Here is a 23,033-nt window from a genome sequence, read left to right as displayed (position 1 = left end):
GGAATCTTCAGTTTAAATTATGTAAGAGAGAAGAAATCATAAAAGATTTGAATATTACTTTATAGCATAGAAAATGCCTTTCTAGCCAATTCTGGGTGGAGGAGACAAAAACCACAACAACTAAATCTCTACTCCACAACATAATATTCTCTATTTACTCAAGCAAATACACTCCAAATATTCATTCAAATTCAAGACAGTACGTCTCTGATTAAATGAGTTCCAGTAAAAGGCTCAGAAGCAAGAATATATTTTCCTTCAGTTTTCAGATATAAAAATCTTCAGAATATTTTGAAGAGCGCTACTGCTGGATAGAGCACAGAGAAAAGAGGCAGCTTACTTCACAGCCAGAATCCAAACCATAAAAGACTAAAGCCTTCAGAGTAAAGATAAACATCTTTAGCAGCACTCAAAAAATGAAACCAGTGTCAGCATCACCACTTCCTATGGGTAATTACTCTAGCAAACCAATATCATTTCCTCCCTGCCAAGCCTGGTTAGGGCTTCTGACCTGCATTTTAATCTACATCCTTGTCTCAACTAGACTGTGTAAAATAACATTGGGCCACCTGGGATATAAAGGAGATGCTCTGTAGAGGCCTGCAAGCCAAAATATTCCACCATATCCCATAGCAAACCCACATATGTATATAGCAGGAAGGATAAAAGTACTGGATGCTGAAGTCTACCATCACCAAAGGACTCAGGAGGGAAAACCAGTTTCCTTTTATTTCTTGGAAAAAGCAGGGCAATCACATAAGAGGTGTTTTGTTGTGTGGGGTTTTTTTCCTTCCAAAATGTGCTGTTCAAACGAAGTGGTGGTACGTTGTAACTGTCTTTTCCAAATAGTCTGTTAAATTCTCAGAGTACTGATAAAGTCGCTGCTAAAGTGCTATCCATAGTGTACATTTTGTGATGTGAGCAGCAGTCCCACTAAGAAGTGGACAAAGGGTATGGCTGCAGCCTGTTTGCAGGGATATTCAAGTTCACCCTTATGCTCTAATTCGGCAGGCAGTGATACAGATGTGTGCAGCATAGCATTAAGTCTGAACTAATATATCCTGCCTTTCTGCAGAGATAATAGCTTTCAGTATACTGCTTTACAGAAGTGGCCACACAGCCTCTGATCTGGAGGTAGCTGGTGTCTTGCTAGCTCAGAGGGGTCAGGGAAGACTCACACCTACCTGCAAAACGAGATATACCTCAAGATACGCCAGACCCAACCTGCATCATAATTAGACAGCAAGTAGTAATATCTTTTGTACATGGATCAGCTTTAAATCTCTGCCCGTAAAAGATGAAAAATGATGTAATCCCACTAACCCCAGCTTGAGTTCCCCACTCCTTTTTGTTTCTAATTGAACTTACAGTAGGAGACAAATTTGCCATAAATGACCAGATCTCATAGGACAGGTGGGTTAATAAAGCCCTTGGAAAAGATAGCATCTTTCAGCAGGCAGGGTGGTTGAGTGAATACTTCAGAGCAAATACAATTTCAGATTAACTTTTATTATTTGTAGAGTGAGTCACAGACCATCATAATTTTCTCTTTCTCCTATATTCAGAATTACTCTACAAACAATTTCGACTATATACTGTTCATATTAATTGACTGAGATTGGGCTATTTTGATTTTGGCACAAGGATTACATCATCTTCTTTCAGTTTTGATACAATTTACACTTAAATCTTACAGATTTTTTTCCATTTATCAATTTGCTGTTTTCATTCCACCACTGTTCTCTAACATTCGTGAAATAATCACTGGTCTCATGTTGATTACTGCAAACTTTATTGAAAACAAAAGGGGTGCAACTTTATTCTTCCTTCCCTCATACTGCCTCTTGGATAAAAATATTCCTTAGCTATCGCTTTCAAATATCTACAGAGCACCCACTGGAACGTGGCTCACCTGTGACCTTATTCACCATGCAGAAGCATTTCCCCAGTCAAAATTAAGTAAAAAAAGGTATTTTTCAAATAATGCAAATTGTACAGCAAGTTCTCCACTTCCTTCAGAGAGCCCATTCCTAAAGTGTCCTTTCAATGGGGTAAAAATCATTAACTGATTTTCCCTTTTGTGCAATTCATCCTCCCCTTACTTTTATTGATGTTTATATCTCCTTATATAAAATGTTCCTCGGACCTAATCATCATTTTTCAGAATGTCCCATTACCTAGTGAAACTGAATCACCCTTTCCACTGCTGGGGCTTATGGGGATTACCAGGCTTAACAAATAACTTTATATTTATACACACACAACTCAAGCTTCCTTGGAGAGAGAAGAAATTTTGTATTTGTATTTTTAAGACTCTCACTGCACTAGATATGTTGCAGATTTTAAAACAGCTTTCATCCCAAATGACAATCCTAAAATCCTCTGCAATGGGATATATGCCATTAAGCTAATGAGAACATCAGCAGTGGCAGTATTTTCAGATAGATATCTTCTATCCCTCCTTTGCATCTTTTCCTGATAGAAGAAAAAATTATAGATGATGCTCATCAATATTGTTATTTTTGAGTTGCCATTGATAGGAATGCACTTAACTGTGCCTTTGAAGCTTTTTGTATGCATTTTTAACTCCAGAATGTGCTACAGCCCAGGCTCATCTAATGCCATTGGTCATGGGTGTTGGGCATCTCCCTTTTCAGTCTTGTTCCCCTTGATCCAGCTCACAGGTACACAGCTCAGCTCTTTAACTCAGATTACAGAGACTCACGCTTTGAGCCTGCGATGCGCTCAGCTCAGTCCCTGGGGCTGGCCGTGAGCATAATTGACTACAGTCATGTTCCAATATTTCTCACTTTACTTATAACACTTGTCAAGTCACAGGAAAAAAGTACAATTTGTTCTACAGGGGAAAAGAGCAAATCACAAAGTGAGCTTTAATGTACTTTACAAAACAGAATAGATTATCCGAGACATAATTTTGAAAAATATTAATTAATGTACACTCTTCCCATAGTAGGGATTAGATTATATTTGTCTTCTATTGATTCCTTCCACTATCTTTTTCCCTTCACTTTTCTCCCCAGCAAATAGCTCCTCCACTGCAGGTAGGGAGAACACCTCCTGTGCATCTAATTAAAATTCTTGTCACGGGCTCATTAGTAAGGTACTAATTAGCAAAGTATTAAGGCTTCAATACATTACAGACATTCCAGAGCAGAAATCATTCCAAGCATAAGGTTTCCAGCCTCTGAGAAAGATACCATGAATGTTACACTTCTATCAGTGGTTCAGGCTGAAAACTTATGACATTAGTAGCGCTTGAAGGAAAAGAATAAATAAAGAAATAATTTAGTTTGAACATTTTTGATTACAATTTCACTTTCATGCTTATCATGTACCAGAAGCATAGTTGGTCTGGTTTTTAATATACTTTATTTGTTTATAAAATCTGAGAGGGAATAACATATGATATACATAAGGTGAGAACTAAATGCCCCATTTTTCTTTCCTTTGCTGTTGTGCTGCTTTGATTTATGAGTACTGTAATAATGCCTCTCACACATAAGTGTTTTTCTTGTTTTAGTATTTATAGGGTAAATAGCATATTTTACTAACCCCTGTTTTATGTCATCCTTCTTGTAATTAGTGTATTTCCATTTCCTGAGCTATCTCTATGCATGGTAAAAGCAATGCCTGCCACAATTAAATCATTAGGTCCAAAAAACCATTCAAAGAAGTAATTGCCTGTATACCTGGAGAAGGAGCTCCCCACTGGAGAGTTCTATACACTTCCCAGGAGACTGTCAAAAATTCCCAACCTGACACACACATGCACACAGTTTGATGGCTCTGAGAAAAGCAACCCCATTAACACTTCCACAAATCTCCATCCTGTTCATCCGTGACGGATGAAGTGCTCCAGGGAGGTGGGAAGCACGCCAGTGAGGAAAATCGTCTGCTGAAATTGATTAATTGTGGCATGAAAATTTTATCAAGTACCATGTGATGGCTGTGACGCAGCCATGCATTTGACAAAAGAGGCTCCGAATCCTGACCAGTGACATTCCTGACGGTCTTTCAGACTGGATGAAAGTTGTTTTTTCCATCACAGCAGGCACAGAGGAAAAAGAAGAACACTTGTCTCTCCCAGAGTCTTGTCCAGTCGTGCTTGCTGTGGCTTGGAAGCGCTTGGGAGCATTCTGGGATGCAACTTCTAGCTGGAGGTTTTGCTCCAGAAGACTGGTAAAACCAACAGTGAGTATCTCAAGATCACTTTTGGAAAAAGTCCCATCATTTGGTAGAAAGTATCAACCAGGCTCAAGCATCCTTTATTCTGAGCAGTCTGTATTTCCCTAGTGAGGAAATCTTCAACTCCTGATATAAACAGCTATTTTTTTTCTTCCATGAAATGTCAAATGTTAGATATTCGCTTTGGTATCACTGGGAATTGGAAGCATTAGGATGCAGAGAAATGTGCTGGTTTCTCAGTGGCTATTTTTCATGCTGTTGACAAATCAGATGCTATTTTCTATGCAGCTGGTCAATATTTAAACCCAGCTTTGAGCAGACAACAGTAACATTTTTCAGCAGCACAGGCTTCTTGTCTGACATTGCTTGGGACAGTTTTATCAAAATGCCCTACATACAAAACAAACTGCTATTCCGTTTCAGAATTTACCAGCACCAGAAATTTTGATTTATGAAAATGAAAGGTCCTGCTAGGGTCTAGCTTACAATTACTTTATGAGAAACTTAAAAGCTGTAGTCAACAGCTAGGTTTGGAGTGCTGTTCATGCAGGATTCATAGCAAGATGAAAGAGAAGATTTTCCATAGATTTTTCCTCTTCTCCCATTTTCTCCAAATTCAGCCCTAGTAGGTGGACGCTGCTCAGCTAACTAGAGCAGAGTTATGGCTGCTTATTTTGAAGCTAATTGGGATTGGAGAATAAAGGTTTAAAAGGGACAGTGGGTGCTAGCTAAAACCGTATTTGCAAAGTCACCCACCTCAGCAATCCTTGAAGTTAATAATGAGAATTGTGAAGGGCCTTTTCAGAGCCCTCTTCCCCTTAATGGATTTATTGGTGCCATATGAATGTCTTGTTCCACATCTTTTAATGAAGCAGGTCCCTAATAGGTCTCTCTGAGCTTTACATTCCAGGACTAATTTTTGGTACTATAGTAAAATTGGTCAATGCTCTTTCCTGAGGCTAGGTATAATTGCACTGCACTTACAATGCTTGTTTGTATTTTATCTAGATGAGCATTTTACAGCGAAGAAGGAAAACAAAAGCTGTCGCTAAGTTCATCTCCAACATCAGCCTCAGCAAGTCTGCCTTTTCTTGTTTTTGTCATATTTTGCAATTTTAATATTACAAATAAAAAAAAAAAAAGTAATTCTCTCTTGATTTATTCCTTTAGCAAAATGTGTCTTTTGTTTTTTTAAGAAAGAATTTTCCAACATATTTTTCAGCAGTTCCCCTTTTGGGAGCTTTATATCCTTAGTAGGAAACTGTCAAAAATGCCTAATAAGGCACCCACTGCAACTCATTTTTGTAACACTCAGTCTTCAAGGAAGTCTGAATGCTATGCAAATCTTATCTGTGAGGTCTAAAAAACAAATTGTGAAGAGGTTCATCACTAATGAAAAAAAGGCAGTTTGAAGACAGAAAACATGAGAGTCAAAATAGACTTTTCCTAACCATGTTCTTTTAGAGTCAGCCTTCCTGGCACTACAAGAAACTACTCTGTTGGGTGAAACATGGAAAGAAAACTAATGTTCAGTGCTTCAAATATGTTTTCACCCTTTGAGAGTATAAAATTATCCAATAAAATAATTTTGGTCAGCTCCAAAAAACTTTTATCCAGTGCTTCATTGCCATCACTTCTGACAAACAGTTCTGATAAACAGTAGGGATTGATTTTAGCTAACTGGTACATATTTAAATACAACTCTTCAAAGTTCTATTCAAATGCTATTTTAAAACTATATTTCATCTAAGTTTATTAAATATTTTTTTTAAAATAATGCAGATACTGATTTCCTTTACACTCATGCATGATGTTTCAGAGCCTTAGTTCACCTGAGGGGTAGTTAGAAATAACCTCCGCTAACAGTAATTTCTTTTTTGTTATACTCAAAACACATTCCAGAAAAAAGAAGAAAACCCCAAAACTCGGACACAAAAGCTGACTATACGCAATGCCAAATCTGCTTGTCTGATGTGTTAATCTTTTAATGGAGTTTTGCCATGCCCTCATCATGGAGCTGGATTTCACCCAAACTGTAGTTCTTCCTTCAACATATGTTTTTTTTAAAAACTTATTTTTCTAAAAACCAAGTTCAATAAAGCATTGATCACCTTTAAACACTGAAATTTGCAATTCTACTACTTTCAGTTGGTTAAGCAAGGAATAATTCATAGGGAAAACCATAATGAAACTCAAGGGATAAAAAGTTATAAAGACTTTATCACAGGAAGCATGTAATTGATACTTTGATACTTCGATACTCTGGTCTTCTCTCAGGTCTTTTTATTTGCCACTGTAGAGACACAAAGCAGGTTGCAGGATTTCACATATAATTAAACTCCTACTTAGTCAAAGGGATCTTTCAGTTCTTCTTGTACTGCCATAATTAAACCCAAATTCATCTGAGTAAGCTGTCAGTGATAGAATTGTGTTGGGAAGCATTTCCTGGCTTCTGCCAATTTTAATAATACAAGTTGTCAGTTTTTGTAAATAGGGATTTGATGATTATTTGCTGTAGGACAGTAGGTACTTTCATCTCCTTAGAATTATAAAAACATCTAAATAAACCAAATGGTAGCTGTGGGAGAAGATACATTCCTAGGCAGTTGAATTACTGAGCTCCTTTGTGTGTACTGTGAAAATCTTTCACTAAAATTAAGTATTGTTGGGTAGTCAAACAAATTAGTTAATAGAGAGGCTGCTGGCTTTTGTCACCTTACCTGATCAAAAGTTTTGGCATCCACGCAATTAACTGAACTGCCATTGATTCAGAGATGTTGAAAAAACCTCATCAGCTAAGAAGAGTTTTCCGTTATTCAACTGACAACCAATAAGAATTTAAACCTTTTCATCTTTATGCCTGAAATAGACCCCTTTGGCCTTCTTTCACTTTTTAATTTTCTGAAATATTATAACAAATAGATTAATGAAAAAGTAATCTGAATTATATCTAAACAACACAGCTAAAAAAAAGAATTTTTACAAACATTCCCATGGAAATCCAAGTCTCTCCAGATATAACTGGGGGAAAGGTGGAAAATAAATTACAAACGAAAGAATGATGAGGCACTGATGAAATTGTTCACATATATTCTTTAATAGTGGTAGCTATTAATTTGTCTTGAAGTTCAGTGAGAGCAGGCACTAGGACAGAATAATGGCACTAGGATGGGAATTAACGAATTTATGAGCATATTTGGGTTAAGTATACCTTCTGAGACAAAAGAAGCTTTGATTACTGAGCCTGTGTGAATCTCATGCAGAGAGAAATCAGATCCTTAATGCAAGTAAGAGCAGCTTACAGGCTGATCTAATTAATATCTGAAGAAGGCATTTTTAGCAATTAGCTGTTGTCAGGGAATAAGGAAATGGGAGATTTTCTCTTTTTTACCTGGCCATATCCCTTCTGTCAGTGGCTTGATGACTTGGGTAAAAGTGATACAACTTGATCATTTTGGTGGCTGCATTTAGCTGACGATTCTTTTAAAGCAGACACCAACTTGTTCCATTTAATTCTGTTTTCAAGTACCAGATCACATTGAAGGATACACATCTAAGTCTCTAGGTTCGTGGTGGGAAAACAAGTTCCATGTGCATCGTTTAAATGATTTCACTTGACAGCCTTAGCTATAATAATTCAGTTTTCAAGATATTAAGATACCAACCATCCCAAAGTCAGAATGATTAAAATCAGTGTCTATATATTCTCATTCCATAACTGCCTGCCTGCATACCTGTGAATAACCACACAAGCAGTACAGCAATACAGTCATTATATCCAACAGAAACAGAACAGATAGGCTGGCAGTACCATGTGATAACAGAAGAAACAGCAGGAAAAAATCCAAGCAATGAGATGTCTACATTTGTAAAAATTTAAGTTACAAAAAATTACAGGCCAATACAAACGATTCTGAGTCTTCTAGTGGTGAATGCATAGGAAAGGCAAACTCAGATGGGCTCCAGTTCAACAAAAGCTTTCTTTAATCTCTCCTTATTCTGCAAAGCCTTTACACACACACTGAACTCAAAGCATATGCTTGAATTCCATTGTGCTGACCAAGTATTTAGCTGAAGAGGAATGGACTGCTGAACCAGGCTCAAAGGTTTTTCTATTTAGTCCTTAATAAACGTCTAACAAAAAGGACAGCCTACAAACAGTGTATATAAAAGGGAATGTACTTGGAAATGGCACTTCAAGGAGGAGTCAGCCTATCTCCCAACACAAGATAAGCTTTAGTCACATGCAGAGATGTATCTAACAGAGAACATACCTCCTCTGCATGTGTTGTGGAAGTTTACAGAGTACTGAGGTCACTTGGAAAGCAAAAGGAATTAAAGAGAAGGGTGTAAGAAACACAAGAATCTTTCCCCCTTTCATCCTTCTCCTCTTCATTATTTGGATGTATGTTGAGGTACTATTCAGGACACTCTTATAAAAGTGAACTGCGAAGAGAACTACATTTTATATCAGTTCATACATCTCTGGTTATTCCTAAAGTATCCCACCACAGAAGGTTAGCATAAGTTTTTCTGTTACAAAGCTGTCTTTGATGCAAATGTATTCTGTCTTTGCCTTCCAGCAAATTTAGGCCTCCTGTTGCTGGACTACCCTTATACAATATTACCATACCCCTTCACATTAGTCTAGTTAATTCATTTCAGTGATTAATAAGGTGCAGCTGTTTATTAGGAGCAGACATTTTTGCAAAACTATCAATTTAATAAATAGTAAGTTAGGCATCTTAAGTCTTCACTACAACATCACTATGTTAGACGTAAGGCTGTGAAGTGCTGTAATAACTTAAAACAATTCAAGAAAAAACCACACCCTTATTTCAACAGGTAAAGATTGACAGGAAATGAAACAAATGCAAACAAAAAAAATGGACAGCTTGATATGCACTATCGGCCAATTTATTTTCTCAAATAAAAATCCTAATATACCAAATTACTTTTAACCTAATCAAAATCTGACGTTATTTTATTAGGCAATATCATTATTACAATAGTGTACAGAAGAAAATGAAATACAATATAATTATGTAGCAAATAGTCTCATACACTAAGCGAGAACAGAAAGCTAATGCTTGAAACATTGAATGCAAAGATAATGGCTGGTGATGCTTGTAAATGGACACAGCAGAAACAGGCTGCTACATATGATTCACTGATCCTGTTCTTTCCTCTCAGATATGCACATTACCTCTAACACTGTTTGGACCCTGCTAAACTAGAATTACTGTTGCATATGCAAAATATACTTGGAGAGGAACATTTTTAATAAAACAGTATTAATTATACTGTAAAAGAACATTTAGGTTATAAAAATCCCTCCAATGCAGCATAAACATTTCAGCTGGTAGAAATACGCTTCTAAGCAGACTTTCATCTGGAGAAATTTCAGTGTCCTGAACCTACCTTTCCCACGGCGAGGAAGGAATGTGAATAAAGCCAAGGGGAGCACAGGAAAGCCCAGAAGAAGCACAGCTAATCAAACTGGCAGCTAGGGTTGCAAAGATTCCTGATGTACTTTGAAATCCCCAAATGGTTGTTAAAAGAGATTTTTGTTCATGTAAAATGAAGTAGATAGCTTCTTAGAAACACTCATCTAAGGGTAATCAAGTCAGAAGACATGCTCCTACTCAAGCATTGCTCTAGGATGCAATTTTTGTGGACTTTTGTGGAAAAATGACTTTTGTAAAATTAACGACAGGTTACAAGAGGTGCCAAAACAATCAAGACACAGTCACATAGCACTGTAAGTCTGTACATGTCTGTCATGTTCCACAAAAGACTAAAATTTCCCAAACTAATTTTTCAATATCTCCTTCTTTTGCAAAGATCTCATTTTCCTTCTACTATTCTACATACAGTTAGTACAAAACAACCACTTACATTTAAATGCAAACATAAAGACATAACAGAAGATGAATGCTTTACATGCTGTATGTCTCCCATTGCTGGGAAGAATTTACAGTCTCAAGCCACCATTTTCACCTGTGCAGGGTAGTTTTCTATGCTGGGAGAACTGCTATGGACTTCAGTGAGGCTATTCAATGAATGAATAAGGACTTTCCTGTCCTTATGTCACGGTTGCATTCAGTAGGAGTTTCTTCCCATGCAACACAGAGGTTCTAGGAGAAGCACCTCAGAAACCATCCCGTGGAGCAGCCCAGTCACTGAACTCCCAGCTGTGAGGGTGCCGTTTCCAAGATCCACCACACTTACACAGAGACCGGTCGCCAAAAATCAGCGTCCATCAACGAGAAAGCCTTACAGCTGGCAGAAGAAGAGGAATGGACGGTCAGTGTGAAAACAAAGAGACACCCTACAGAAAAGCATTAAGGCCTCCAGCAGCTTGCAAGGCATGATACGTTCTGGGAGAAAAGAGTACCAATGCAAACTGTTACAAGCTAATTTTTATGTGAAATGCTCTGGTTTTGAGCAGATAGAACACTGCACGGATACTTTCAGTATCGGGTACTGACCAGCTGTAACCATGTACCACAGCAGCCCAGCAGCTCCACCCCAGCCAGAGCCGCCACGGCATTCCTGGCTACTGCAGGGGCACTGCAAATTGGGCCACAAGAGCGAGACAATTATACGAATCCTCTCAGAGAGCAGGCACCTTGCTAGGCTTGGATTTTGACAAGAAAATGTACTTGAATTGACTGTCACAGGTGAGAAGCACGTTCACCCGGGTAATTGCGACCAGCAGGTAGCTACAGACCACTTCCACCCTCAGAGGCACCGTGTATAACCAGCCCTCCCTCCGCTGGGCCAGCAGCAGCCAGCTCGCCGGCGTGATGCTCCGGCCGCACGCCGAACAAGACAGCTTTCAAAGCAGTGACCGGTTCACTTCAGAGAGCAACAGAAACTGAAACTGAGGAGAAGTCTCTGTTAGTTAGAAGTGCCACACCACTGCCTTGACAAAACTATGTCCAACTTGAACCCTGCTGGTAAACGGAGTCAATCCTTAAGTGGTCCACAGGCATCTAAATTGAAGTCGTGTAAGTTGGTAATAGGCAGATTAGAGCTAAACTGCTTAATGATATTTGCAAACAAGAATAAGTGCATTCGCACCTCAGGTGTCATTTGCTTCATTCTGAGACCATGTCTAATATTATTCTCAGTATTCTGGCAAAAAAAGCAGTGGTGTATTTTTGGTCTGCCTTATCAAACGCATCACATCAGAGCAGGAAGCAAGAGACCTTCTCCCTTCGTCTGGCTCTGGTTCAACCACACTCAACTATTACATTCTGGTTTAGGCGCCAAGTTGTCTGGAAGCCATTGATAGAGTGGAAGGAGCCAGGAGAAAAGATGGGGAAATACTCAGAGGGTGGAGACCAGAGGGTCTGATTTCTGGGAAGAGAATAACATCAAACCTATACAGTTTTGTTAAATGCTGATGAGCTGGGAATAAAATAGCTATCTGCTGTTCATGTTAAGGAGAGAATTATTAGGTGTGATACACAGCATTTAATTAGGAATAAAAGGAATGATACTTAAACACAGAAAACGTCCGATTTTGACAGAACTCTGAAGTGAAAGATACATGAGGCTGTGGACAGTCTCTCAAGACATGTGGTGAACGCCCTACAGTCTGTGGCTTTTTAAAACTATCCCAATAAATCTTTGAAATACATATTGTAGGCCCAACACTGTATTTTCAATGAGGTGAAATGGAGACTCCAGAATTGTTTCTGGACAAGACTCTCTATGGTATAAAATAGCATGGAGTAGAGCTTTATCAGCAGAGGCTCATCTTTCATTCCACAGTTGTATATATGTTTTTTTTCCTCTTACATATTTCATAATTTAGTTTCTTAAACATACAGCCTTCAAAATAGACTAGCTTAGAAGCCACATCCTATTCCCCTGTTGCTCTTTCTGCCTTCACTATTACCTTTCTTTTGTCCCTTCTCTCCCAAACCATCCATTTGCCTCTACTAACTTCCGACTTCTCAGGGTTCCCCTGTGTTGTATCATAGAGTTGTGATGTCCTACAGCTGACTGCTCAGTGACAGCTAACCACTTTGTTTCTTGCCTTAGCTTCCAGTGTAATCAGAGAGCAAAGGAAGGGAGCAAACCCCGCAGCTGGATTTTGGAGACTGGGCTCAGATCTTTTCCCTTGTGTTCAACAGATGCCAAAGGCTGAAACATAAAAAAGATGGAAGAATTGCAAGACTCCCCTTTTACCTGTGAAAAAGATGACAGTAACACAGGACCCTAAAAATCAGTGAAGTGTATTAAAGACACAAGGTGACTAGGAGCAGTGCTAGTGTTGTGAAGAAGCTGCCCCTCCCTTAGAAAAGGGAGCAGATAAAGCCGTTTGGCACAAGTGCCTCCTCAGATGTTCTTCAACTTCTACGAGAAGAAGTTCTGGCAGGTCATTTTTTTGGATTGGGCTAAACTAACTTGTAGTTTTTACAAGGTGCTCAAGCTACATGCAGAACCACAACATAGCAGAACTTCCTGGAACAAATTCTTCCACTTCTCAAATTATAAACCTGCCCTTGGACAGAGGTACATTTGCCCAGCGGTCTGCAAGAGAATGCCACCCACGCTCCCACCTTGGCCTTTGGGGAAGGCCTTTGCAATGTGCAAAGGGGAAAGGCAAAGCTATGTGACAGAAGGAGAAACCACAGTCAGCCTTGCTCTGCTGTCACAAGGCATGGCTATGAGGTATTGGCTTCAAAGAGCTAGGGCCCAAATTAGAGCCAGGTAGCCAAGTCACTCATTCAGCTTCATGAGAAGCAAGATTATAACAAGCCCAGGTCTAGGGGCAGACATGGTCAGAGGTGGGGCTCTGCACCACAAAACCAGGTGTGTCTTGTGTAGCAGGATCACGGGCAAGAGCAAGACACAGCTGCAGCCAAGTCAGCAAGAGGAGCAAAAACTTTTTGGCAGAGGAGAACCAGGACCATGCCCCTTTTCTAAGGGGCAGGACTAAGAAGTGAGATGAATTAACATAGTGTAACACACTGAGCAGCCAAGAAAACTGGTGGGATTATCTGATATACCTTCTGGTGGGGTGAGTGGCCAACCTTCAGCTCCTCCTGACCTGTGTCTGGCCTGCAGGGGACTGTTCTGCCGAGGACACTGAATACAACCCATTGCAGGGCTGCGGGTCTTGGAGAGGCTATCTGAGCTGACCAGGGCTTTTCCTTGACCCCTGACCAAGGCACTTCCAGGAAGACAGTGTCCTTCATGCTCCAGTTGTAGGCTCAGCCATGTGGGCTGTCACCGTGTGCTGCTGCTGATTTCCCACAGAAGAGCTTGCCTTTCCTATTCACCTCTCCCACTGTTGCAGGGGGTGGTGGCACCTCCCCATGCACGTTGCTTTCTCTCCAGGAGATCAAACTTGGGAAGGGCTGGAGCTGATGTGGAGGGCACAGGAAGGCTGACAACACAACTGAAAATCCTTCTCAAGCATCACCTGAAGGACCTGAAATACCCCAGTCCAGCTCCGCTTTTCAGCTCGAAAATTTCCATTTCCAAACTCTGGAGAGACAAAGGACCATTCTGTCTTCTCAGTCCATTGCTTATTGACTCAGGTTATCAGTTTCTCAACTCTATTTCAGCTCTTCTCATACCTGCATTTCACTACAGATGCCCAGAGGCAAAGGGTACTTAGGAATCAGAGGTGTGAATTCATTTTGGGAGGCAGTGAAACAGACTTAACAAAATCTATTGGGTAAATATTTAGCTGCAGGCCTGGTTCTAAGCAAGCCTGTGGAAGTGTGGTTTTACAACACAAATTAGTTGAAATGAGGACTTGAAAGAGCCAGAGAGGCTTTTTCTCCAGTTGCTTACAATTTTATTTTACTTATTTATTTTATTTTATTTACAGTTTTGCCACTCAATCCTATTTGTATAGCAGCCAGAGAGGACAAATACCTTTGCTTGGAACAGACTTACATGCTGTAAGGTGTTGAAATATTTGGCAAAGAAAGGCCTTTTGGTGATGTTCCTTGCATACACCTCATTTTTCTGCAGCCGAGGAGAAGCATTGAAAGGATTTCCGCTAGCAGTCATCTCCAATGCCAGGAGATTTGTTTCTGTCAAGAGCCGGTCATTCCTCCCTGCATCAGCAACAGGCTATTTAAGGTTGTACCATCTAATGTGTAACATCACAGATATTTGGGTGAGGTAGAAAGATACTAAGAAGTAGCACCTCTCAAGCTAAGCAATTGTATGTCAATGGTATGAGCTGGCTACATCAGCAGGGCTTCCCAGAGCAGAAGCCCCGGAGGGTCCATGAGAAGCCAGTGTGGAACAGATCCTACTCTGAAGTAGCAGCAACCTTGGAAGTCTTCCAAATACACAGTTTCTGATAGAGTCAGTCTGCAAAGGTTTTAACATAGCAGTCATGGAGCTATAAATAACCTGCAGCATTAATAAGGTTGAAATAATGAGGGCAAAAAAACTGTAACAGGAACCCTTCAAACTTTATTTTCATCTAAGATCTCGCATTAGGAAGAAAACCAATACGTCTTTCTGAAAATCATGTTAGCTATATAAGGAAAATACTCCAGCTTGAGACACAAATAGCTAAATTTTCTTCTGAATGATCTGCTGAAATTGTACTGACTGAAATGGTGTCACTATCTTGAGGGGGAGACTAGAAATCATTAAAAAGCTTTAAAAATTCGTAAGATTGTGAATTTATGAAACTGTAAAACTACATGCACATAAAAATGATTAATACACTTAAAAAAGACGAAGTTGGAGAATCAACATTTTAAAGCCGCTGGAAGTTGCTGCATCTGCCAGCAACAGTTCATGGCATCAGCTGCGCTCTTGAACAATGCTGAAAACTCAGATTCTAGAACAGTTTTATGTGAGCTTCTCTGAAGAGGAAGAATACTGAGCACCAAATCCAACGCTTTGTATGTGAATGATTTCAGTTCATCTCTAAAATTTCAACAGAAAAGCTAGGTACGAACATTTTCAAAAAAGCACACCTTATCAGACTTGAATAACGTATTTGCTAGGATCAAAAAGACACATCACACAATCTTTGTCTTGACTGCTCAGTTTTTGATATGGCAAAGTATTAGGAAAAAAACAAATACAGTACTCTCTCAAACGTCCAAAGAAAAGATGTTCCCATTCTCCTCATGCACACCAAACAAACAGAAATCACATCTGCACACATTTGATTACATCAGGATAAAAGTGAGTTTGTTTATATTTCTTTCCCCAGTATTGCAAACACTGACTGTAAAACAGGTAACAGCTGAATGTATATGGGATAGAAAACCTTCTAAGATTAAACCTTTTAAGCTTGCTGTGGGCAACAGCTACTCAGAATATTTTCTGCTATACCCATATCCACAAAAAAGATTTATACGCAGACTTCCTGTCCTCCCAGGCAAGGTACAGCATCTGGACCATCTCTGTCCTGGTACAAAGGTGTTTTACTTGTTCTTGAGTCATGGATCTATCTGCAACAAATGCAAACTGCAGTATATGCATCAGTTTATGCTGGTATTTATGGGGAAAAAATACAGATTTGGAAAGAATGGCACTTTAGCTTACACTTCTCATCCTTTTATAGGATGACTTTAAAAAAGAAAAATGCCATTTATTTCTTTTTTCTCCGTAAATAGTTCTCTTGTATTCCAGGCAGGTAATTGTGTGGGAAAGTAAATGTTTGCCCTTTAACATAAAGGATTTAGTTTTTTTCAGGGGCTGGGCCAAAGTTTTTGTCTGAGTGATGAAGAGCAGATGCTTAGGGAGATTTGCATTTGAGGGCTCCTGGCCAGAGTTACCATGAGTACTGGAGCAAAATATTGTGGCAAATTTCTCTCGGCTGGAACAAATGCTGCAAATTTTGTTTTGAAAACATGGCACCTTGGTACAACCCTGACTCCTTCCTTAAGGACGTCCACTACATAATGCAATAGTACTTGTTCCATTGCTTGCAGGCCCCCAGGTGATCTCCCTCAGGATCAGCACCTGGAACAAGACGGACCTGACACTGGTCCCTGCTCCTCAGATTTTTGCCACACAAAGAAAGGGCAAAACTAACATCTGTCCCTGGAAATAAACACTTTTAAAAGTCAGAAGCCATTTACTCTGAGTATTGCTATGGCTTAACTTGCTGCAGACTGGCTCCCTTGAGTTGATATCCTGAACATTGTTTAAGTTGCTATAACAATATACTTTCACAAATGCAGCCTGCACACTGCCTTATGGAAAATGTCTTGCACTGAACTCAAAAGCCTCAGTAAATATGTCTAAAATTTCTCCTTTTAACACTGGGAGTTGAAGCCTGTTGAAATCTACCTGGAGTTTTTTGCTGCAGCCCTGTCAAGTGAAATATCCTTTCATTTGGGAACTAAAGGCACGGGCTGACGTACGCAGCCATGCTTGGCCTGCACTGATTAATGCTTCTCCGCTGCTGGCATGCCATCTTTCCTAAAGGTTGTGAACTTTTAAGTAGCTCTTTTCCCGCACAGTACATTTAGAGCAGAAAAGGGAGTAGAAAGGGTGCATATGTCTGCATGTGAAAACAGTAAAAGCTCTTAATGTTCTACATAAAATACAGAGTTTAATCACAGTTCCACTTAAACCAATGGAAAGGCTTTCATCGACTTCAATGACAATGAAGTCAATTTTGCCAGGATTTTACCTATGTTTAATTTTAGCCATAATGGCTTGTGTTTTCAAAAATAACCCATGATTTAGGATACCTCTATTTCTGGATATATTGTAAGATGTCCATTAGCTATCTGCCTTTCACAAAGGAAGAGTTCTCATTCTCCCCCCAAAAATCAAGCTAGGCAATGAAAATAAACATTATCTTTTCAAAACAGAGTCTAGTCTGTATGTTTGTCTATTTTGTAGTGTTGCAGTGTTAAAATTAGAATGCTGCAAGGTTAAATTGTAATGTGAACAGATTCACAATCAAGGGAGAGCCAAGACAACAGAACAGCAACATCAGAAGTAACAGTTGATAAGCAATGAATGACGACAACGTGTGGATCAAGTCACTTCTGTTCTTTAATTACTGTAAGATTCTCAATGAAAAAGGTGGCATTTGTTACAAACGACACAATCTTGTTCATCCTTAAGTGGCAGATGTGAAATATTCACTGATGGGAGATTTTATGCATCATTATATCAGCTCATTTTTTCCACATCTTTATCCACTTTAGATAATTTTGGATTTAAAATTGTATGCTGTTTTACAAAGATAGGAAGTTAACCTGATGACCTTGATGTAATAATTTCAGTCAGTGATTCCAATGAAAGTAATCTATCCCTTAGCTGTCCAGAATTTTTATAGGAAAAGTGCAACTACCAAACAGTGAATATAGGAAAGAGAGCATGAAAAGGCAGAGAGATTGCATGGGACACTCCCCAAAGATAGAAGTTTAAAATATTGGTTATTTTTATGCAATAAGTCATTGTGGGGGGAGGAGAGGGGAAGGAGTTATTTTAAAATGCAGGCATAACCACTTAAACTCTTCTTCCTGGCCTGCAGGTGTTTACACATACCAATTTTTCATCTAATACAACAGGAATTTAAAGGCACAGGACTCTAATTAGCAGCAGCTCATGAGGTCCTGTCCTTTGCAAAGAGCTGGAAAAGCCAGATGGAATGTGTTGAAGATGGCAGAGTCACAGTCTTTTCTGCCTCCAGCGCACTAGCAGGACCTTTCTGTTCACATCTGACCAGCTGTAGTAGAAGGGAAGATGGATTAGCATTTTGCCAGGTAGAATGTGCTTACAGCCCTGGTATTACTTCCGTAAAACACCAGTTTCAGAAACTGGAATGGGGCTTCAGATTTTTACTATCCCCTTCCAACAGTTACAATTGCACAGTGTTAATGTCCTAGGTTGACAGTTAACTCAAGATCAGAACTATCATTATAAAGACAAATTCTCTTATGCGGTAGCACTTAGATTTAAAATACACTGTGTAGAGTATATTATTTCTGTTAGAAATTACAATTTACACATAAAATTTTGGTTTTATGGACAAGGGCAGGACACTTCAGGTAAACAGAAAATTTAATTATTTTTTTTTTACAAACTGTTGAGATCATTGCAATGTTGTCCTTATTCTATTTACAACTTTGTATTATCCTGGGTTTTAGTCAGAATTCAAACAGGGAGCAAAAGCACTTTCTGCTCCTTGTCTCAGTATTTTCAGATCTGTAGCTGTTCTCTACATTGCCAACTCACACCCCAAACGGAGGAAAATTTTCTAAGCTAATACTAATTGCACTGGTGGACTGCTGATTAAACTTCTTATTTCCTAGGCTTTAGAGAGACAAATGGGAACAGAATGGCCTGGCTAAATTCTGAATTGGCTTTCTGGAAGGATTTCTTTGAACTTCACCCAAAACTTAAAGGCCTGGGATGTTCTGCTATTCAAAACCTATTTCTGAACTGCAAGATCTATTTCTGCACCTACCTGCACCTACCTTGCCTTACAAAAAAAGTCTCGTACAATTTCAGTAGTTTTAAATCACTTCTCTCTCTCCATGCAGCTCAGTTAAATGTGCTGAAATATGGCCCTTGTTTAACTGAGAGGGAGCAGAGAGCAGGCTGGGAAAAAAGCCTTGTAAAGAACATACTTCACTGTTGGCCATACACAGTCCAAGTGTGTTGGGTCACAACTTCTGCAAGGAAGATCCCCCTCCTCAAGCTTTTGACTTAGAAGTCTTATTTCTGTTGTAAAACGCAGTGGTTTAGTTTATTATTATTAGTTTATTTATCATAAAGCCAGGTGTTTAAAGAAAATGGAGGTGAATAATCTTTTCTTCCCGACAGCTGGAAGGCTGTTAAACTTCCCCAAGCCTGCGACCACCCAAATCCAGCGCAAGTCTAAGCTGGTGATGCTCCGGCTCATGGGACTTTGCCTCACTGCTTTGCCCAGCCCAGCGTGCTCGCTGGTTCGAAGGCACAGGTTTCCCATTGCAGCCAGCTCTGTTTGCTTTAAAACCATTAGAAGGTCCCTTGTGCCAGAATAATTACACTTAGGCTCTCAAAAATCAAAACCTGACCCCAAATGAATAATTATTTCATTCTGCTTTTAGTCTTTTAGGTTATTTATGTGACTTACAGATTTTTACATTGCCAACTGGGAGAAAAAAACCCTGATAGCTTAAAACATCCTCCTTCTTCAGCTTCTAATCATGGCTCAGGATTACTCTATTTTCCTGCATTTAATATATCACTGTTAACAAAATCACTCTGAAAAGGAGACTCAGCAGTGAGATTCATGAAAAAGAACACATGGCGGAAGCTGGTTTCATACCCTTACACACGGTGTGGCTGTAAGAGGTTTCTTCTTTCACAAGCAGGTAGTCCCCTGTCTCTGTGCTCATGATCCCCCCCAATCACTTTCTCACATTCACCCACAGATTTGCCTTTCCAGAGATCATTGTTCAGTGTTCAATGTGCAGAAAGCGCACTTGTTTCCCTATTTCACATTATCTCAGCAGTTAGGGAAGGAGCTTCCAAGTCTCGAGTACACAAGCCCATAGGGGTACTTCAGAAACAAGTATTACGCATTTTTAGGGTATGCGTCTACCACCCTTCGACAGCCTTCCTGAGGCCGCGCTACAGACAAGAGCCCAGACCTGGTGCCACAGCGCCCAGCACCTCCAAAGGTCACCTTCCAGATCAGGATTGGAAGGCCAATGATGCCGATGGCTCAAATCTCGCCTGGTGCCTGGTGGCCCCCTGGAGAAGCTGTTACCCCTAGGCAGCCCAGCGGTGCACACTAGGCAAGCATGGAAACTAGAGGCAGGTGGATCAAGGCGCACGCTTGGCTCACAGCCTCTCCTGAGAACAGCTTCTCTTCAGGAGTGACATGGGCTTCATTATGGGAAAGGTCTACCAGAGGGAAAGCTCCTCAGTTTCAGTACTTTTCCCCTAACAGACACCAAGCAAGTGCTGGGCTCTGGCAATGCCTTATTTCAATCAGATACATAGGACACCAAATAGGTTGTTTTATTGAGCATAAAGCAACAATATGAAAGAGTGTGGGTTAAGTCCAATTAATATCTCTGAATAACACCAGCAATTGGCCCTATACTTAAGTGCGGCCACAACGCTGATAACATTCACCAAGAATCGTACTTGTGCTTCATGAACACAGGAAAAACTTGCCACCAAAGACAGGACAAACAGAAGACAAGACATCCGGAAACAGTTAAAGGCAATGAAAAGGAGCAAGGATTATTGTTGATGAGAGCTAGAAAAAGAGATTCCTTGCATAAATGTTAAAGGATGGATCTGAAGGCAGAGCATCTGGCCTTTAGGAAATGCAAGTCTGCTCCAAGGAATAGCACAACAGAGGCAAAAAAGTGCATATATGCAGTGAGGATGGAGGAGGAATAGGACAGATGGGAGAGAAGGGAGTGGCAATGCAGTCAAGAGAAGACAGTAAGAATACCAGAGAAGGGAAATACAATGAACGTACAGCCTGGAAGCTAAGGGGTACCTATCAGTGCCCTTCACACTGATACTTCACATGTTGAAGTATTTTCAAAGCCTGCTGAAGACACTGAATTGTACCTTTGCATACAGAGTTTTCAGAGGTCGACAGTTACGTTTCTAACACGGAACAAAGATCAGAATAAAACCCAAACAACAGGTCTTTTTGGTCAGCCTACTCATGAACAGCACATCAGTTTGAAGCAGTGCACCAGAGAAGCATTTGGGCACCTCGCACCTGCTGGGTGACTGCTGATGTGCGAGCTGTGTGTGCACTGCATGAGGAAAACAGTGAACGGCTGTCAAAGATGACCAAAATCAAACAGTAATGCTTTTGATTAGAGGCCAAAGGACTAGGCTTTGTTTCTCAAGTCACACGAGGTAGCACATTTGAGTTGCTCAGAACTGACACAGTTAGTTATAGGGTGGGATAATATTCGAAGAGAGCTACGGCCACACTTCCAGTGAAACAGGAGGCATCCTGACCTTTGCATCCACCTCATTGCCCAAGACCACACCACCTACTGTCTCCTCTCCTGCAGTGCCACTAAGATGCATAAACTCACAAAATCATGCTGGGGGATAAAAGCGCCCTTCCCATTTCTCACAAACTGGTGGTTTTGGTATGATACTGTCCCAGCATACCCATCTGTATAACTGAGGCAGATGCTATAATGGGCAAAATACCTAGTAAAATCTAAAGAGAGGTTTGAATGCCATAAAGCCAATGAGGTCTAACTGGTCACTTGCTAAAGATTAAAAATTACCATAGTTTCAAGACCTCAGTGCTTAAGTGTATTCCCTAAAGCCTGATGATGAAAATCCTGTCAGAAAACTAATACAGGGGATGAAGTAGAATTTAAAATAGTACATCTATTAGATATTGAAAAAAAAAATCCATTTGTGTTGCTATTTAGGGCCATAACATTTCTTTGAATAGAAAATTACACAATATAATTTTTATTAAGCTTAGATGTTTTCAAACATAAACTTCTTTAAAATAATCCAATTAAAGCACATTTTTCATGTTTAAACGTATTCCAAATAACATGTGTTACTCCTTATTTTGGAACATACTGCAAGGACTTGCTCTGTCTAAAAAACCATGTGTGTTCATACAGACTTAATCTGATTAGTTTAATTTTGGTATTACTATTGCTGTTGAATTTGTCCCCTAGATTGGGAATACAGTTCTTTCAAAGGAAAAAAAATCTTCATTTGGCTGTGCCCTTAAATTAGGCACCTTAGAAAAGGCAACTAACTGAAATCTGGTTTCTTCCAGGAAAGCCAGAATGAATCACCGTTTCCTTTTCCTGCCACCAGCAGAGCCTGACCCCTCCCCAATTAGGAAAAAGGAAAAGCAGACAGATTTCTCTAACAACTCGTCCTCACAAGGATCTTGCTGGTTAGTCTCAAAAAGGCCACAAAGAAGACAAGAGAATCATATATTTGGTCATCTTCTGCCAGGCAGAAGACCTTACTAGTGTTTGCTGGCCCAAGCATTTGTACAACATAAGCTCTTCCTCTTGACACCTTTGAAGACTTCAGTGTGCTCATAAATCCTAAAGAATCATGAAAGAAACTGGTGACTGATAGGAAACCATAAAAAATTTGGCCTTTGGCTACAGAAAAATGTTCCTTGTTTTGGAGATATACTCTTATGGACTGTTGGTTTTAAGGGTTATTGGTGGCTATTCACGTTCTGAATACAACTACATTTACTTTTGTGTGTGTGGAAACACATGCACAACTTTTTTTGCCTTGGTTCTGCAAATACTCATTTAAGCTAATAAACTTTTTAACTGAAACAAATTAATTGTGCCAGTGCACTATTTCAGTTTCAATTAACCTTTTAATTTAAATGTTCATCTGCCTACTTTCAATATAATTTAAAGCTGGTAAAAATCCAAGAAATCTTCAATATAAGTGAAATATAGCCTGACTGGAATGATAATAAATTCTCAGGTGAGATGTCAGCAGTGATTGCCCAAGCAAAGTGACAATAAGGAAGTGTGATGCATTTATGAAGCCTAGGGGTTATGAAAAGGAAAAAAAACCCCATTTTTCTGCTTTGCTCTGCTAACTTCAGCAGAATTAACAATCGAGATGTTCTTAGTTTTCCAGTATTAGCATTCGTCAGTGCACCCTCAGCTTCGCTGACGTTGTCAAAGGGTGCTTGAAAGTCTAATCTGCCACTTTTCATTCTAAGCAGCACTCCACACAAAAATACCCATAACTGAAGACAGCTAACAGGCTTTTAGTCTTCACCTCGTGACATAAACGTGTGAGAAATAACATCCTTTATTGCAGTTAGTAGGTAGGTGGCACTGTGCCTCTCAGCCCGCAAATTCAGTCGCTTTCAG

At 39.7% G+C, this 23,033-nt stretch overlaps 1 protein-coding gene across 17 annotated transcripts in view; it reads right to left on the bottom strand.

Annotated features, from left to right (window-relative positions):
• The window catches only part of DTNA (dystrobrevin alpha), a 233,951-nt gene that overhangs the window by 100,931 nt on the left and 109,987 nt on the right, over window positions 1–23,033 (bottom strand). The window lies entirely within an intron of this gene.

The sequence above is a fragment of the Accipiter gentilis genome, chromosome 2, assembly GCF_929443795.1.
Source record: "Accipiter gentilis chromosome 2, bAccGen1.1, whole genome shotgun sequence".
Lineage (NCBI taxonomy): Eukaryota > Metazoa > Chordata > Aves > Accipitriformes > Accipitridae > Astur > Astur gentilis.
This window is presented reverse-complemented; position numbering and strand designations above follow the sequence as displayed.